This window comes from Oncorhynchus keta, unplaced genomic scaffold (genome assembly GCF_023373465.1).
Source record: "Oncorhynchus keta strain PuntledgeMale-10-30-2019 unplaced genomic scaffold, Oket_V2 Un_contig_13884_pilon_pilon, whole genome shotgun sequence".
Classification (NCBI taxonomy): domain Eukaryota; kingdom Metazoa; phylum Chordata; class Actinopteri; order Salmoniformes; family Salmonidae; genus Oncorhynchus; species Oncorhynchus keta.
In genome coordinates, this window is record NW_026278419.1 from 6,573 (window position 1) to 22,396 (window position 15,824).

General features: G+C 44.9%; 1 pseudogene; it reads right to left on the minus strand.

The window, feature by feature from the left end:
- Positions 1 to 8,173: 8,173 nt before the first annotated feature.
- The window catches only part of LOC127918273 (dedicator of cytokinesis protein 1-like), a 71,462-nt pseudogene continuing 63,811 nt past the window's right edge, over positions 8,174 to 15,824 (minus strand).

The window sequence follows — 15,824 nt, forward strand, 5'->3', positions numbered from 1 at the left end:
ATATGGAGAGAGAGAAAGAGAGAGGGAGAGATAATAGAAAGGGAGAGAAAGAGAGAGAGGGGAGAGGAGAGAAAGAGAGAAGAGATAGGGAGAGAGAGAGAAGGAGAGAGGTAGAAGGCCGTCTCATGTGATTGAAACACAGTGTCTAAAATGTCCCCCTATTCTCTATACAGTGCACTACAGGGCCCCCTATTCTCTATACAGTGCACTACAGGGCCCCTATTCTCTATACAGTGCACTACAGGGCCCCCTATTCTCTATACAGTGCACTACATCGCCCCCTATTCTCTATACAGTGCACTACATGGCCCCCTATTCTCTATACAGTGCACTACATGGCCCTCTATTCTCTATACAGTGCACTACATGGCCCTCTATTCTCTATACAGTGCACTACATGGCCCCCTATTCTCTATACAGTGCACTACATGGCCCCCTATTCTCTATACAGTGCACTACAGGGCCCCCTATTCTCTATACAGTGCACTACAGGGCCCCCTATTCTCTATACAGTGCACTACATGTCCCCCTATTCTCTATACAGTGCACTACAGGGCCCCCTATTCTCTATACAGTGCACTACATGGCCCCCTATTCTCTGTACAGTGCACTACATGACCCTCTATTCTCTGTACAGTGCACTACATGGCCCTCTATTCTCTATACAGTGCACTACATGGCCCCCTATTCTCTATACAGTGCACTACATGGCCCCCTATTCTCTATACAGTGCACTACATGGCCCCCTATTCTCTATACAGTGCACTACAGGGCCCCCTATTCTCTATACAGTGCACTACAGGGCCCCTTATTCTCTATACAGTGCACTACATGTCCCCCTATTCTCTATACAGTGCACTACAGGGCCCCCTATTCTCTATACAGTGCACTACATGGCCCCCTATTCTCTATACAGTGCACTACATGGCCCCTATTCTCTATACAGTGCACTACATGGCCCTCTATTCTCTATACAGTGCACTACATGGCCCCCTATTCTCTATACAGTGCACTACATGGCCCCCTATTCTCTATACAGTGCACTACATGGCCCCCTATTCTCTGTACAGTGCACTACATGGCCCTCTATTCTCTGTACAGTGCACTACATGGCCCTCTATTCTCTATACAGTGCACTACATGGCCCCCTATTCTCTATACAGTGCACTACATGGCCCCCTATTCTCTATACAGTGCACTACATGGCCCTCTATTCTCTATACAGTGCACTACATGGCCCCCTATTCTCTATACAGTGCACTACATGGCCCCCTATTCTCTATACAGTGCACTACATGGCCCCCTATTCTCTGTACAGTGCACTACATGGCCCTCTATTCTCTGTACAGTGCACTACATGGCCCTCTATTCTCTATACAGTGCACTACATGGCCCCCTATTCTCTATACAGTGCACTACATGGCCCCCTATTCTCTATACAGTGCACTACAGGGCCCCCTATTCTCTATACAGTGCACTACAGGGCCCCCTATTCTCTATACAGTGCACGACATGGCCCCCTATTCTCTATACAGTGCACTACATGGCCCCCTATTCTCTATACAGTGCACTACATGGCCCTCTATTCTCTATACAGTGCACTACATGGCCCCCTATTCTCTATACAGTGCACTACAGGGCCCCCTATTCTCTATACAGTGCACTACAGGGCCCCCTATTCTCTATACAGTGCACTACATGTCCCCCTATTCTCTATACAGTGCACTACAGGGCCCCCTATTCTCTATACAGTGCACGACATGGCCCCCTATTCTCTATACAGTGCACTACATGGCCCCCTATTCTCTATACAGTGCACTACATGGCCCTCTATTCTCTATACAGTGCACTACATGGCCCCCTATTCTCTATACAGTGCACTACATGGCCCCCTATTCTCTATACAGTGCACTACATGGCCCCCTATTCTCTATACAGTGCACTACATGGCCCCCTATTCTCTATACAGTGCACTACATGGCCCCCTATTCTCTATACAGTGCACTACATGGCCCTCTATTCTCTATACAGTGCACTACATGGCCCTCTATTCTCTATACAGTGCACTACATGGCCCTCTATTCTCTATACAGTGCACTACATGGCCCCCTATTCTCTATACAGTGCACTACATGGCCCCCTATTCTCTATACAGTGCACTACATGGCCCCCTATTCTCTATACAGTGCACTACATGGCCCCCTATTCTCTATACAGTGCACTACATGGCCCCCTATTCTCTATACAGTGCACTACATGGCCCCCTATTCTCTATACAGTGCACTACATGGCCCCCTATTCTCTATACAGTATTCTCTATACAGTGCACTACATGGCCCTCTATTCTCTATACAGTGCACTACATGGCCCCCTATTCTCTATACAGTGCACTACATGGCCCCCTATTCTCTATACAGTGCACTACATGGCCCCCTATTCTCTATACAGTGCACTACATGGCCCCCTATTCTCTATACAGTGCACTACATGGCCCCCTATTCTCTATACAGTGCACTACATGGCCCCCTATTCTCTGTACAGTGTCCAGTATATACCAGTGAAGATATTTAACAGGAACTCAGGACATGTTAAAGACAGATGTTTCCAGTATATACCAGTGAAGATATTTAACAGGAACTCAGTACATGTTAAAGACAGATGTTTCCAGTATATACCAGTGAAGATATTTAACAGGAACTCAGGACATGTTAAAGACAGATGTTTCCAGAATATACCAGTGAATATATTTAACAGGAACTCAGGAAATGTTAAAGACAGATGTTTCCAGTATATACCAGTGAAGATATTTAACAGGAACTCAGTACATGTTAAAGACAGATGTTTCCAGTATATACCAGTGAAGATATTTAACAGGAACTCAGGACATGTTAAAGATGTTTCCAGTATATACCAGTGAAGATATTTAACAGGAACTCAGGACATGTTAAAGACAGATGTTTCCAGTATATACCAGTGAAGATATTTAACAGGAACTCAGTACATGTTAAAGACAGATGTTTCCAGTATATACCAGTGAAGATATTTAACAGGAACTCAGGACATGTTAAAGACAGATGTTTCCAGTATATACCAGTGAAGATATTTAACAGGAACTCAGTATATGTTAAAGACACATGTTTCCAGTATATACCAGTGAAGATATTTAACAGGAACTCAGGACATGTTAAAGACAGATGTTTCCAGTATATACCAGTGAAGATATTTAACAGGAACTCAGGACATGTTAAAGACAGATGTTTCCAGTATATACCAGTGAAGATATTTAACAGGAACTCAGGACATGTTAAAGACAGATGTTTCCAGTATATACCAGTGAAGATATTTAACAGGAACTCAGGACATGTTAAAGACAGATGTTTCCAGTATATACCAGTGAAGATATTTAACAGGAACTCAGGACATGTTAAAGACAGATGTTTCCAGTATATACCAGTGAAGATATTTAACAGGAACTCAGTACATGTTAAAGACAGATGTTTCCAGTATATACCAGTGAAGATATTTAACAGGAACTCAGTACATGTTAAAGACAGATGTTTCCAGTATATACCAGTGAAGATATTTAACAGGAACTCAGGACATGTTAAAGACACATGTTTCCAGTATATACCAGTGAAGATATTTAACAGGAGCTCAGGACATGTTAAAGACAGATGTTTCAGTATATACCAGTGAAGATATTTAACAGGAACTCAGGACATGTTAAAGACAGATGTTTCCAGTATATACCAGTGAAGATATTTAACAGGAACTCAGGACATGTTAAAGACAGATGTTTCCAGTATATACCAGTGAAGATATTTAACAGGAACTCAGGACATGTTAAAGACAGATGTTTCCAGTATATACCAGTGAAGATATTTAACAGGAACTCAGGACATGTTAAAGACAGATGTTTCCAGTATATACCAGTGAAGATATTTAACAGGAACTCAGGACATGTTAAAGACAGATGTTTCCAGTATATACCAGTGAAGATATTTAACAGGAACTCAGGACATGTTAAAGACAGATGTTTCCAGTATATACCAGTGAAGATATTTAACAGGAACTCAGGACATGTTAAAGACAGATGTTTCCAGTATATACCAGTGAAGATATTTAACAGGAACTCAGGACATGTTAAAGACAGATGTTTCCAGTATATACCAGTGAAGATATTTAACAGACGAGCATGCGGAAGCTCTGGGTATTCATTTTAATCTTCATATTGTGTCGCGTATCCAACCAGACACTCGCCCAAAGTAACAAGGTTGTTTCACAACGAAAATTAAAATAAAAAGTACATTTGATGCTGCGGCTCTGCATATCATGATGCCAATTCAGCAAATCCATTTCACTGATATAACTAAGTTGTTGTAATGGTTGGATGATGACAGGGAACCCTGTGTTGTATCCCCCCACAGCCAGATGGTGAAAAACATAAATGATCACATTTCTCTACAGTGTCAGTTCCACAGGCAACCACCTGGCACTGTACATTACAATACTTTACTGTGTGTGTCAACGTAATGCTTGTCACTAAATCTGTGTTTACATAATGTTTAGCATGCATGTCCAGGTACAGGGACCACAATATATTCGATATGTTAGATCCCCGTCTGTTCATATAGAGGTTAAACCCTGTTTAATATTACCGTAAGAGACAGAGTACATGTTCATAACCTTGTAGATTACAATACTTTACTATTCGATATGTTAGATCCCCGTCTGTTATGTTAAACCCTGACCGTAAGAGACCATAAACTTGTAGATTACAATACTTTACTATTAGATATGTTGATCCCCATCTGTTCATATAGAGGTTAAACCCTGTTTAATATTACCGTAAGAGACAGAGTACATGTTCATAAACTTGTATTACATTAAAAGGTACAATGCATCTCGTTTTATTTTATTTTTATCTCAATACCAAATTATTTCTGGGTAACAATTAAGTACCTGTGATTGTTTATTTTTTTTTCCACATTTTAACTGTAAACAACAAGCAAAGAGCAATTTCTCAAGGAAGAATTTAGCTAGGATTCTCTGGGAGTGGTCTGAGTGTGGAGGGGAAAACTGAAGACTAGCTGTTATTGGCTGAGAGGTTTAGAACTCTCTTTCTTATTGGTCTATTAAGTAATTTACTGATGTCACCAGGCACGCCAAAAACTCCATCCTACCGAAACAGTCTTTTCCAAACAGCTCTTACACTCTTAAGGACATTATCATCATTTTCAGAGTCTTATTCAAAACCCATAGTGTAGATTTACATACAAAACACAGGAAAATCACATTTTTCACTGCACTGGGCCTTTAACCGTAAGAGACTGCTGAGTTCACCTTGATAACCCTGTGTCAAACATACATGGTGAGGGGATCCAAACCGGCCCGTGGGTGGTTTGATAATAAAATAGGGGGGAGGAGTCAATCTACATAGGGGGGGAGTCAATCACATGGGGAGGAGTCAACATGGGGGAGGAGTCAATCTACATAGGGGGAGGAGTCAATCTACATGGGGGAGGAGTCAATGGACCTAAAGTGGAGGAGTCAAAGAAAAAGGCATGTGAACCCTTTGGAATGACCTGGATTTCTGCATTAATTGGTCATACAATTAAGTCACAACAATAGACAAACACAGTCATAAAATCAAATCAATTTATAAAGCCCTTCGTACATCAGCTGATCTCTCAAAGTGCTGTACAGAAACCCAGCCTAAAACCCCAAACCAGCAAGCAATGCAGGTGTAGAAGCACGGTGGCTAGGAAAAACTCCCTAGAAAGGCCAGAACTCTAGGAAGAAACCTAGAGAGGAACCAGAACCAGGCAAGCAATGCAGGGGTGGCCGGAGGCTAGGAAGAAACAGGAACCAGGCTATGAGGGTGGCCCAAACAGCAAGCAATGCAGGTGTAGTGGTGTGCTTAAACTAATAACACACAAATTATGGTATGTTTCTTGTCTATATTGAATACATAATTTAAACATTCACAGTGTAGGTTGGATAAAGTATATGAACCCCCAAGGCTAATGACTTCTCCAAAATATAATTGGAGTCAGTTAACCTGGAGTCCAATCAATGAGATGAGATTGGAGATGTTGGTTAGAGCTGCCTAGAAGTATAAAAAAACTCACAAAATGCGATTTTACTATTCACAAGAGGCATTGCCTGATGTGACCCAGGCCTCAAACAAAAGAGACCTCAGAAGACCTAAGATGAAGAATTGTTGACTTGCATAAAGCTGGAAAGGGTTACAAAAGTATCTCTAAAAGCCTCGACGTTCATCAGTCCACGGTAAGACAAGATGTCTATAAATGGAGAAAGTTCAGCACTGTTGCTACTCTCCCTAGGAGTGGCTGTCCTGCAAACACGACTGCAAGAACACAGCGCAGAATGTTCAATGAGGTTAAGAATCCTAGAGTGTCAGCTAAAGGCCTACAGAAATCTCTGGAACATGTTAACATCTCTGTTGACGAGTCTACGATACGTAAAACACTAAACAAGAATGGTGTTACTGGGAGGACACCACGGGAGAAGCCACTACTGTCCAAATAAAACATCATTTCAGCACGTCTGAAGTTTACAAAAGAGTGGCCCAGTCACAGTCCTGACCTCAACCCGATTGAGATGCTGTGGCATGACCTCAAGAGAGCAGTTTACACCAGACATCCCAAGAATATTGCTGAATTGAAACAGTTTTGTAAAGAGCAATGGCCCAAAATTCCTCCTGAACGTTGTGCAGGTCTGATACGCAACTATAGAAAATGTTTGGCTGAGGTCATTGGTGCCAAAGGTCAACCAGTTATCAAATCCAAAGGTTCACTATTTCCACCCTGCAATGGGGAAAGGGAAAGAGGGATACCTAGTCAGTTGTACAACAGAAAGAGGGGGATACCTAGTCAGTTGTACAACAGAAAGAGGGGGATACCTAGTCAGTTGTACAACAGAAAGAGGGGGATACCTAGTCAGTTGTACAACAGAAAGAGGGGGATACCTAGTCAGTTGTACAACAGAAAGAGGGGGATACCTAGTACAACAGAAAGAGGGGGGTCAGTTGTACAACAGTTGTACAACAGAAAGAGGGGGATACCTAGTCAGTTGTACAACAGAAAGAGGGGGATACCTAGTCAGTTGTACAACAGAAAGAGGGGGATACCTAGTCAGTTGTACAACAGAAAGAGAGGGGGATACCTAGTCAGTTGTACAACAGAAAGAGGGGGATACCTAGTCAGTTGGACAACAGAAAGAGGGGGATACCTAGTCAGTTGTACAACAGAAAGAGGGGGATACCTAGTCAGTTGTACAACAGAAAGAGGGATCACTGTTCAGCTGCCTAGTAATCACTGTTCAGCTGCCTAATAATCACTGTCCAGCTGCCTAGTAATCACTGTCCAGCTGCCTAGTAATCACTGTCCAGCTGCCTGGTGCTCACTGTCCAGCTGCCTAGTAATCACAGTCCAGCTGCCTAGTAATCACTGTCCAGCTGCCTAGTAATCACTGTTCAGCTGCCTAGTAATCACTGTTCAGCTGCCTAGTAATCACTGTTCAGCTGCCTAGTAATCACTGTTCAGCTGCCTAGTAATCACTGTTCAGCTGCCTAGTAATCACTGTTCAGCTGCCTAGTAATCACAGTCCAGCTGCCTAGTAATCACTGTTCAGCTGCCTAGTAATCACTGTCCAGCTGCCTGGTAATCACTGTCCAGCTGCCTAGTAATCACTGTCCAGCTGCCTAGTAATCACTGCCCAGCTGCCTAGTAATCACTGTCCAGCTGCCTAGTAATCACTGTTCAGCTGGCTAGTAATCACTGTTCAGCTGGCTAGTAATCACTGTGCAGTTAATGGACCTACATTCATACAGGTTGACTGTCCAGCTCGCTCTCTAATAATTACTAGACAGTCAGGGAGCATAGAAAATTCCTGTATAATATTACCGTAAGAGACTGTACAGACTTCACCTTGATAACCCTGCATTACCTTACCGTAAGAGACTGTGTAGACTTCACCTGGACAAGAAAGCAGTAGAGTTGTGATTGCTGTCAGTGAAACCCAGCTAGTTGCTATACATCCATTAATCAAAGTCAACAACCCAGACGGAACAGACTTTGTTTCAAAAGGTATTTTGTTTTCGTTAAAGCTGAAGAGCAGCGAGCGAAAACACAAAGAAACAGTGGAAACATCCCAGTTGAGAAAGTTTATTCAGAAGTCAGTAGTGAATTGGAAACAGTCAATGTTACAGCGTTAAAATCCCATACAATGACGATGTATGATGAAGGAGGAGGGAGTTAGTCGTGTTCACGGCAAAGAAAACACAAACCTTACCCAGAAAATCAACGATAGGCAGATTCTCACATACCAATTCTTTATAGTCCCTGTCATTTAAAAACTTTAAAAAACATTTTTTTTTTTTTTTTTTTGGGGGGTATAAATGAAAACCTGTTAATATAATGCAATGTTAATACAAAATAAAAGTCATGATAAATTCCACATAAAGAAAAATGAAATGAAAATAAAAATCCTATATACAAACCTCTGTACAAAGCGGGAATATGGATAGAAAAAGATAAACCACAGAATAAAAATTGATGTTTTCTGTTACTATGGATACAAAAGATAAACCACAGAATGAAAAGCATGTTTTCTGTTACTATGTGCTCCCAGCTCCTAAGGGCAGGTGGGAGGGGTCAGAATGTTGGTCGTCACTCACCAGCCTGTCTATTGGTCAAAGACAGAACCAGAGAACGCTTCATTCACCTGGTTCTGATTCTATATTCATTTCACTCATTCTAAAGGTTCTATAGGTGGAACACGATCCTCATAGCATTACAAAGGCCTGAACTGGTATCAGGTGGAGAATGGAGTCCTAGATGGTAGATAGCATCAATAAATTCAGTGACCAGTAATCATGAGAAACTGATTCACCTATCTACCCTATGGTAAAGTAGATCGCATCATCACACTTCAGGCAAAAATGGAAAAAGGATCAATGAGGCTCTGCCACAAAATGGCACCCTATTCCCTACGTAGTGCACTACTTTTAACCAGAGCCCTATCGGCCGTGGTCAAAAGTAGTGCACTATATGGGGAATAGGGTGCTGTTTTGGGACACGGCCAAGATGAATGGCTCAATAAGGAGTGTTGCCTGAGTGAGATACTCTTCTTCCACTCCTGGTCAGACTGCGGCTGTTTCCCCAAAATGGCACCCTGTTCACTATATAGTGCCCTACGTTTGACCAGAAGCCGATGGTGAAAACTAGTCCTCTATTGAAAATAGGTTGCCATTTTGTTAACGCAGCCTTGTGTTGAGGAGGGGGGGGGAACCTTGTGTTGAGCAGGGATGAGGAGGAGGAGGGGGGATTGCAGAGGGGAAAGAACCTTGTGTTGAGCGGGGATGAGGAGGGGGGATTGCAGAGGGGAAAGAGCCTTGTATTGAGCGGGGATGAGGAGGACTGGGGGGTTGCAGAGGGGAAAGAGCCTTGTATTGAGGAGGGATGAGGAGGAGGGGGGTTGCAGAGGGGAAAGAGCCTTGTATTGAGGAGGGATGAGGAGGAGGGGGTTGCAGAGGGGAAAGAACCTTGTATTGAGGAGGGATGAGGAGGAGGAGGGGGTTGCAGAGGGAAAGAACCTTGTATTGAGGAGGGATGAGGAGGAGGGGGTTGCAGAGGGGAAAGAACCTTGTATTGAGGAGGGATGAGGAGGAGGGGGGTTGCAGAGGGGAAAGAACCTTGTATTGAGGAGGGATGAGGAGGAGGGGGGTTGCAGAGGGGAAAGAACCTTGTATTGAGGAGGGATGAGGAGGAGGGGGTTGCAGAGGGGAAAGAGCCTTGTATTGAGCGGGGATGAGGAGGAGGGGGGGGTTGCAGAGGGGAAAGAACCTTGTATTGAGGAGGGGAAGGAGGGAGGAGGGGGGTTGCAGAGGGGAAAGAGCCTTGTATTGAGCGGGGATGAGGAGGAGGGGGGTTGCAGAGGGGAAAGAGCCTTGTATTGAGGAGGGATGAGGAGGAGGGGGGTTGCAGAGGGGAAAGAACCTTGTATTGAGGAGGGATGAGGAGGAGGGGGGTTGCAGAGGGAAAGAACCTTGTATTGAGGAGGGATGAGGAGGAGGGGGGGGTTGCAGAGGGGAAAGAACCTTGTATTGAGGAGGGATGAGGAGGAGGGGGTTGCAGAGGGAAAGAGCCTTGTATTGAGGAGGGATGAGGAGGAGGGGGGGGTTGCAGAGGGGAAAGAACCTTGTATTGAGCGGGGATGAGGAGGAGGGGGGATTGCAGAGGGGAAAGAGCCTTGTATTGAGGAGGGATGAGGAGGAGGGGGGTTGCAGAGGGGAAAGAACCTTGTGTTGAGCAGGGATGAGGAGGAGGGGGGTTGCAGAGGGGAAAGAACCTTGTGTTGAGCGGGGATGAGGAGGGAGGGGGGTTGCAGAGGGGAAAGAACCTTGTGTTGAGCGGGGATGAGGAGGAGGGGGGTTGCAGAGGGGAAAGAACCTTGTGTTGAGCGGGGATGAGGAGGGGGGTTGCAGAGGGGAAAGAACCTTGTATTGAGCAGGGATGAGGAGGAGGGGGGTTGCAGAGGGAAAGAACCTTGTGTTGAGCAGGGATGAGGAGGAGGGGGGTTGCAGAGGAGGGGAAAGAACCTTGTATTGAGCGGGGGATGAGGAGGAGGGGGGATTGCAGAGGGGAAAGAGCCTTGTATTGAGTGGGGATGAGGAGGAGGGGGGTTGCAGAGGGGAAAGAGCCTTGTGTTGAGCGGGGATGAGGAGGAGGGGGGTTGCAGAGGGGAAAGAACCTTGTGTGTTTTAAATCGGGTGTCTTAATGTCATTGTTTATTGTACAATTCCTGAATCGATGGAGGCTTGTTTCCTGGTGGTCTTAGGGGGAGGAGGAGGAGGGGTCTTGCTGGGAAGAGGAGGTGGCAAATGCTATTAAAAAAAAAAAGAAAAGAGAATACAGAAATATTAAGTCACTTTTATAAGACATTATAAAGGCTTATACATCCTTATAAACACCTTGTGAAGCTTTAAACTCGGTTTATACATCCTTATAACACCTTGTGAAGCTTTAAACTCAGCTTATACATCCTTATAACACCTTGTGAAGCTTTAAACTCAGCTTATACATCCTTATAACACCTTGTGAAGCTTTAAACTCGGCTTATACATCCTTATAACACCTTGTGAAGCTTTAAACTCAGTTTATACATCCTTATAACACCTTGTGAAGCTTTAAACTCAGCTTACACATCCTTATAACACCTTGTGAAGCTTTAAACTCAGCTTATACATCCTTATAACACCTTGTGAAGCTTTAAACTCAGCTTATACATCCTTATAAACACCTTGTGAAGCTTTAAACTCAGCTTATACATCCTTATAACACCTCGTGAAGCTTTAAACTCAGCTTATACATCCTTATAACGCCTTGTGAAGCTTTAAACTCAGCTTATACATCCTTATAACACCTTGTGAAGCTTTAAACTCAGTTTATACATCCTTATAACACCTTGTGAAGCTTTAAACTCAGCTTACACATCCTTATAACACCTTGTGAAGCTTTAAACTCAGCTTATACATCCTTATAACACCTTGTGAAGCTTTAAACTCAGCTTATACATCCTTATAAACACCTTGTGAAGCTTTAAACTCAGCTTATACATCCTTATAACACGTTGTGAAGCTTTAAACTCAGCTTATACATCCTTATAACACCTTGTGAAGCTTTAAACTCAGCTTATACATCCTTATAACACCTTGTGAAGCTTTAAACTCAGCTTATACATCCTTATAACACCTTGTGAAGCTGTAAACTCAGTTTATACATCCTTATAACACCTTGTGAAGCTTTAAACTCAGCTTATACATCCTTATAACACCTTGTGAAGCTTTAAACTCAGCTTATACATCCTTATAACACCTTGTGAAGCTTTAAACTCAGCTTATACATCCTTATAACACCTTGTGAAGCTTTAAACTCAGCTTATACATCCTTATAACACCTTGTGAAGCTTTAAACTCAGCTTATACATCCTTATAACACCTTGTGAAGCTTTAAACTCAGCTTATACATCCTTATAACACCTTGTGAAGCTTTAAACTCAGCTTATACATCCTTATAACACCTTGTGAAGCTTTAAACTCAGCTTATACATCCTTATAACACCTTGTGAAGCTTTAAACTCAGCTTATACATCCTTATAACACCTTGTGAAGCTTTAAACTCAGTTTATACATCCTTATAACACCTTGTGAAGCTTTAAACTCAGCTTATACATCCTTATAACACCTCGTGAAGCTTTAAACTCAGCTTATACATCCTTATAACACCTTGTGAAGCTTTAAACTCAGCTTATACATCCTTATAACACCTTGTGAAGCTTTAAACTCAGCTTATACATCCTTATAAACACCTTGTGAAGCTTTAAACTCAGCTTATACATCCTTATAACACCTTGTGAAGCTTTAAACTCAGCTTATACATCCTTATAACACCTTGTGAAGCTTTAAACTCAGCTTATACATCCTTATAAACACCTTGTGAAGCTTTAAACTCAGCTTATACATCCTTATAACACGTTGTGAAGCTTTAAACTCAGCTTATACATCCTTATAACACCTTGTGAAGCTTTAAACTCAGCTTATACATCCTTATAACACCTTGTGAAGCTTTAAACTCAGCTTATACATCCTTATAACACCTTGTGAAGCTTTAAACTCAGCTTATACATCCTTATAACACCTTGTGAAGCTTTAAACTCAGATGCTTCAAGTAGATTAAAGAAAGAGGAATATCCTGGAAATGTAGCAGGTCATCTCACAACTCAGCAGTTAAAGATCCCTGAGATTCTGCTGCCAACACACTCAACTCAACTGTCTAGCCACTTTAATAATGGAAACGTTGATGTAATAAATGTATCACTAGCCACCTTATATAATGTTTATATACCCTACATTACTCATCTCATATGTATATACTGTACTCTACACAAGACTCAATGACACCAGCAGTCAAGGAGTTAAACCCGCTGTCACTAGCTGGGAAGATCTGATTGTAATGTCCCTCCCCCACTAATCTAGTCTGACTCCAGTTTACTGCCTGTCCCTCCCCCACTAATCTAGTCTGACTCCAGTTAACTGCCTGTCCCTCCCCCACTAATCTAGTCTGACTCCAGTTTACTGCCTGTCCCTCCCCTACTAATCTAGTCTGACTCCAGTTTACTGCCTGTCCCTCCCCCACTAATCTAGTCTGACTCCAGTTTACTGCCTGTCCCTCCCCCACTAATCTAGTCTGACTCCAGTTTACTGCCTGTCCCTCCCCCACTAATCTAGTCTGACTCCAGTTTACTGCCTGTCCCTCCCCCACTAATCTAGTCTGACTCCAGTTTACTGCCTGTCCCTCCCCCACTAATCTAGTCTGACTCCAGTTAACTGCCTGTCCCTCCCCCACTAATCTAGTCTGACTCCAGTTTACTGCCTGTCCCTCCCCCACTAATCTAGTCTGACTCCAGTTTACTGCCTGTCCCTCCCCCACTAATCTAGTCTGACTCCAGTTAACTGCCTGTCCCTCCCCACTAATCTAGTCTGACTCCAGTTAACTGCCTGTCCCTCCCCCACTAATCTAGTCTGACTCCAGTTTACTGCCTGTCCCTCCCCACTAATCTAGTCTGACTCCAGTTTACTGCCTGTCCCTCCCCCCCTAATCTAGTCTGACTCCAGTTTACTGCCTGTCCTCCCCACTAATCTAGTCTGACTCCAGTTTACCGCCTGTCCCTCCCCCACTAATCTAGTCTGACTCCAGTTTACTGCCTGTCCCTCCCCCAATAATCTAGTCTGACTCCAGTTTACTGCCAAGTCTCCCCTCCCAGTGAGACTAATCTAACCTGACTCCAGTTTACTGCCAAGCCCCCCCCCAGTGAGACGAGACTAATCTAGCCCGACTCTGTAGATAGGAGGAGACAGGCTGAGGTAGGAGGAGACATGCTGAGGTAGGAGGAGACAGGTTCAGGTAGGAGAAGACAGGCTAAGGTAGGAGGAGACAGGCTGAGGTAGGAGGAGACAGGCTGAGGCAGGAGGAGACAGGCTGAGGTAGGAGGAGTAGGGCTGAGGTAGGAGGAGACAGGCTGAGGCAGGAGGAGACAGGCTGAGGCAGGAGGAGGCAGGCTGAGGTAGGAGGAGACAGGCTGAGGCAGGAGGAGACAGGCTGAGGTAGGAGAAGACAGGCTGAGGTAGGAGGAGACAGGCTGAGGTAGGAGGAGACAGGCTGAGGCAGGAGGAGACAGGCTGAGGTAGGAGGAGTAGGGCTGAGGCAGGAGGAGACAGGCTGAGGTAGGAGGAGACAGGCTGAGGTAGGAGGAGATAGGGCTGAGGCAGGAGGAGACAGGCTGAGGCAGGAGGAGACAGGCTGAGGCAAGAGGAGTAGGGCTGAGGCAGGAGGAGACAGGCTGAGGTAGCAGGAGACAGGCTGAGGTAGGAGGAGTAGGGCTGAGGTAGGAGGAGACAGGCTGAGGCAGGAGGAGACAGGCTGAGGTAGGAGGAGAGAGGCTGAGGTAGGAGGAGACAGGCTGAGGTAGGAGGAGTAGGGCTGAGGTAGGAGGAGACATGCTGAGGTAGGAGGAGTAGGGCTGAGGTAGGAGGAGACAGGCTGAGGTAGGAGGAGACAGGCTGAGGTAGGAGGAGGTAGGAGGGCTGAGGCAGGAGGAGACAGGCTGAGGTAGCAGGAGACAGGCTGAGGTAGGAGGAGTAGGGCTGAGGTAGGAGGAGACAGGCTGAGGCAGGAGGAGACAGGCTGAGGTAGGAGGAGAGAGGCTGAGGTAGGAGGAGACAGGCTGAGGCAGGCTGAGGCAGACTGTAGCCACCAGGACAGACATGGTGGAGGAGGAGAGGAGTGTGTTGCTGAGGACTGTGGACTGACCCTCCCTCCCTCCCTCCCTGGTGATGATGGGCTGTTGTCACCAGGACAGACATGGTAGAGTAGGAGAGGAGTGTGTTGCTGAGGACTGACCCTCCCTCCCTCCCTCCCTGGTGATGATGGGCTGTTGTCACCAGGACAGACATGGTAGAGTAGGAGAGGAGTGTGTTGCTGAGGACTGTGGACTGACCCTCCCTCCCTCCCTCCCTGGTGATGATGGGCTGTTGTCACCAGGACAGACATGGTAGAGGAGGAGAGGAGTGTGTTGCTGAGGACTGTGGACTGACCCTCCCTCCCTCCCTCCCTGGTGATGATGGGCTGTTCCATTAACCGTAGTATTGACGTGGCATCATTAAGGTGATGTTCTTTGCCCACATTAAAAACCTACCCTTTGATGGTGTGTCAGGGGAGGGGTAGAGGGACTCGTCAAGTCTTCATTATCTCCTAGCAGGTTCCCATAATCAGCAGAGATGCCCTTCACGGGCAGGGGAGGAGGAGTCTCTCCTTTATCAACCCCCATCCCGTTCAGCTCCAGACCTGAGAGACAGACAGACAGGCAGAGAGAGAGACACAGAGAGAGACAGAGACAGACAGAGAGAACGAGAGAGAGAGACAGACAGAGAGACAGAGAGAGAGAGAGACAGACACAGAGAGAAACAGAGAGACAGACACAGAGAGAACGAGAGAGAGAGACAGACAGAGATTGAGACAGAGAGACAGACACAGAGAGAAACAGAGAGACAGACACAGAGAGACCGAGAGAGAGAGACAGACAGAGAGACAGACAGAGAGAGAGAGAGAGACAGAGGACAATCTTTAGTCCTGAGGTCACCACTCATCCCCAAGGGAAACTAATTATTCAGATTGTGCCAGTGGCGAATAGTCTTGCACATTTTCTTTTGTATGATGAGTAATCTGTGTAGGTAGGAGACG